At 32.3% G+C, this 3791-nt stretch overlaps 1 pseudogene; it reads left to right on the top strand.

Annotated features, from left to right (window-relative positions):
* Positions 1 to 1046: 1046 nt before the first annotated feature.
* On the top strand, positions 1047 to 2115 carry LOC112452796 (annotated as a pseudogene).
* The last annotated feature ends 1676 nt before the right edge of the window (positions 2116 to 3791 follow it).

Below are 3791 nucleotides of genomic sequence, written 5' to 3'. Positions count from 1 at the left end.
TTGCAAATAGGTTAGTATTTATCGCGTGACGCGTGCACATGATGACAAGAGCGACGCGATGGCAAATCTGCTAATCTTTCGTAACAAAACGTAGCGAAAGATGATTGGCTGCCGTATATAGCGAACGTATGAATACGCGGCAAATTCAAATGTGCTAATCTCATTTTAGAGATTTCGAGTTGCGATAGAGTTTTCCGATTGTATTGTTTAAAAAGTAATTCTATTGTGAAATTAATTACCACAATACGATGCTCAATAAACAGAATTTTTACAGACTGAAAAATATATAATATATGCTTATACGTATATACTAAAAGTATAAATTAAAATATGATAATGAGAATTGGCTATTTATAATTGTAAATAAAATTAGCATTAAAGTAAAATATATTAGGGGACACACATTTATGAATAATATAATTATGAGAACTTTTTACTATATACTTCCAGAAAATTTTCAAGCATGGCATGTGGATTTTGAGAAATCATTTTTTCGTCATTGCAGCATATGCACAGACCAGAACATTATATTATATATAGGTATATATATATATATATATATAATATCGTGCATGTGAAAGTCACAATAAAGTCAAAATGATGGTAAAATAATGGTAAAACATTTTGATATAATTTTGACTTTATTATGACCGTCAATTTTTCGTCATACAGAAAATGCGTGACCATTTTGAATCAAAATACAGTCATTTTGACTATTTGTTGACTTTGGCGTGTTACGTGTTGTAAGACTATCGCATAATTTCGAGCTGAATTAAAAGTTACTGAATTATTAATTTATTGTTAATTTTGCTAAAATGTCATTTACTTCTATGTTCGTGACATTCTTCAGATCGATACTGATCCTTTTACAGCATATTACACATTACCATCTAATTTAAAGCTTCAACTTCAAGGTTCTTAATATGTCATACAAAAAATATGTAACTTTTATTCACGTGACTTTGCTTGAAAAATATCAAATAAAGCTATTTTTAATTATTTTTTAAGTAGTTTAAAACAGTAAACAGTACTCGTAGAAGATAAAGATGGGGTTGAACTGCGTGCGGCCTGTCGATCCCTTGTGTGCCGTGATACCAAGAAACATTGGGCTCGATGCTTCATTAGTTAGAGAATCAGGACTGCCGATTATCTTTTTGATTGGAGGTCCAGGAGCAGGAAAGAGTTTGTTGAATTTCTATACTTACGATTTCATATATTTTATATAAACTAAGCACTTCATTTGAATAATCAAATCAATAAAGTTAATACTTCTTTTATTCGCAATTTTAGCTATTAAAAATGTTTTTAAGTAATTCGCTAAGTTTGGAATATATTATATAAAATTATTGAAATATATTATATAACAAATTATTAAACTCTGTTGTGTATTATTACAATTAGTAGTATAATAGTTGTATAATATCCATGCATTATATATCTTAAATTTGTATGCAAAATAAAAATAAATACATTAGTTTCGTGAGTAGATTTCAAGATAATAACTTGAAAGCAATTTTAGTTTCTTTAGATTTAGGAATAATTTTAAATGATTTTTTTCCTGCAGCGACACAGTGTATCCGGGTAGCAGAGCATTACGGTTTCTGCGCCATCGTAAGCAGAGAATTGTTGCGCAACGAGGTGTCCACCGGCTCGCAGAGAGGCGTTATTCTGGCGTACTTGATTTCTGAGGGTAAACTAGTTCCCTCGGATGTCATGGTGGAGCTTATCAAGGTGCGGATGCTGAGCAGCTTAAGTGTCTCGCGAGGTTTCTTGGTGAGCGGGTTTCCCAGAGAGAAGATACAGTGTCAGCATTTCAATAGACAGATCCGACCGCCGGATCTCGTCCTATACCTGTACGTCAGAAACTCGCTGTTAATGGAACGAGTCCTAGCCAGGACCATCACCGCCACCGAGAGGCAGGAGCGCAGTATCGATGAAAATTGGCGGCGAATTAAGGATCACAGTCAAATGATCAAACCTGTCCTTAGGTATTACAAGAAACAACTGGTGGTCATCGATGGCGAAAGAGACGAGACAGAAGTTTTCCAAGATATTTGCTGCGCGATTGATAACGTTTTGATGAACTTTCCTAGTACGTCCGGTAGAAGCAGTTAATTAGAATTTACATGATAACTGCGCTGATAACTGAACATGACGCATCGATTATCGTGTAAAGTTATAAGTTATTGATGGATTACGTGAAAATAAACTTTGCTTTATTATGTGCTAAACAACTATGCTATATATTAAAACAATAATTATATATACATACCGAAATTGTAATTAATATTGTAACAAATTTTACAACATAAATAACAGGATGTGAAAGAAATAAATATTGTTTTTTAATTTATTATTGTTATATCATTATATTTGTTATATTACTGTTATATTTATAATAAATTGGTTTGGTTATAATCACAAAATGTTTTATTTCTAGAAATCTATTTATTTTTAAGCAAAAGGTAGATTTATACTTCTTGTTTTATTAACGCCAGAATGAATAATGAAAACTATGCATTTAGCACTGGAAAGATTAAAAAAAGATAAAGAATTTTACTTTATATACTCCAAGGGGCCTTAAAGGGCGTTTTTGAAGAGACGTACCCAACCCTAACCTCCAATTTTCACCCACTACCTTACTGTTTCCTCCTTTGGACCAACGGTTTAACGTCTCTTCCAAAAGACGGAGCCCAGTTTTCTCCGCATCTTGCACGGAGGGGCGCGGTTTTTTCGGAAAAAAACTTTTCCATGATTCATGGCTCTAGTGGACTCGAACCTGGTTCCTCAAATTACGAGTCTGGCGTTCTACCACTAGACCACACCGCCGCCCTCACTGGAAAGATTATATATTCGCTTTTATTCACCAGCGATAAGTTATCATTGTTTGATACATATATACGAAATAGCGTGAGATATTTGAAATAATCAATACATTAATAAATTATATATATATATATTAAATTGCAACAATTTTTGTAAAAATTATTATATATACTTTTTTTTTCATTTTACGAATAGCACCCACACAGCACATAATATTGCAGTAATATTGCAATATAGTGGAAATATTACGTATTACAATGAAATATTTCAGAAATATTACTGATGTATTACACGTTTTCAAATAATATTGAAATATTACAGTAATATTGCTGCAATATATTGTTGAAATATAATACTTTAAGTAGCAAAATAATGTCAAATGACATTTTAATGACATCTTATTGACGTCATTAAGACGTTATTAAGGTATCACACAATCATACGTATTGCACAGATAGTATATACCAGTTAAAGAATTTTGGACTGAAAGAAAGAAAAATCTAAATCAAAAAATGTGATGGAATCAAAAGAGACTGACTTGTACTTTTGGGGAATAACAGTGATTAAGATAAATTTTATAAGTGGTATTTAATTTTATAACTTGTTATTTGTTTTGTAATAATAAAAGGTAATTATATATACAATTAATTTTTAATTAAGAGCCAGTAAGTAAATTGATAATAAAATAAATGGATAAAATTTAAAATTTATATTTCTTATATAATCAATATTAAACTTTTCAAATTACGAGTTTGTCACACGGATAAACAGAACGTTTCTGTGTGCGTAAGTGGAGGGAAGAACGCTAGTGTGTGTGGCTATGCCAGGCTATGCGCTTGGTCGCAGCTCGCAGCACCGACCCCCACCATTCCCGGTCTTCTCTCGCTGTCTCTTGCATGGCTCCGTGGGACCACGCAATCACGTAGTACGACACCGCACAGAAACAATCGTTTTAATTTCAGGTA

This window comes from Temnothorax curvispinosus, unplaced genomic scaffold (genome assembly GCF_003070985.1).
Source record: "Temnothorax curvispinosus isolate PA1 unplaced genomic scaffold, ASM307098v1 QBEX01003666.1, whole genome shotgun sequence".
Lineage (NCBI taxonomy): Eukaryota > Metazoa > Arthropoda > Insecta > Hymenoptera > Formicidae > Temnothorax > Temnothorax curvispinosus.
The sequence above is the reverse complement of the archived record's forward strand: the minus strand, read 5'-3'. Positions and strand labels throughout refer to the sequence as shown.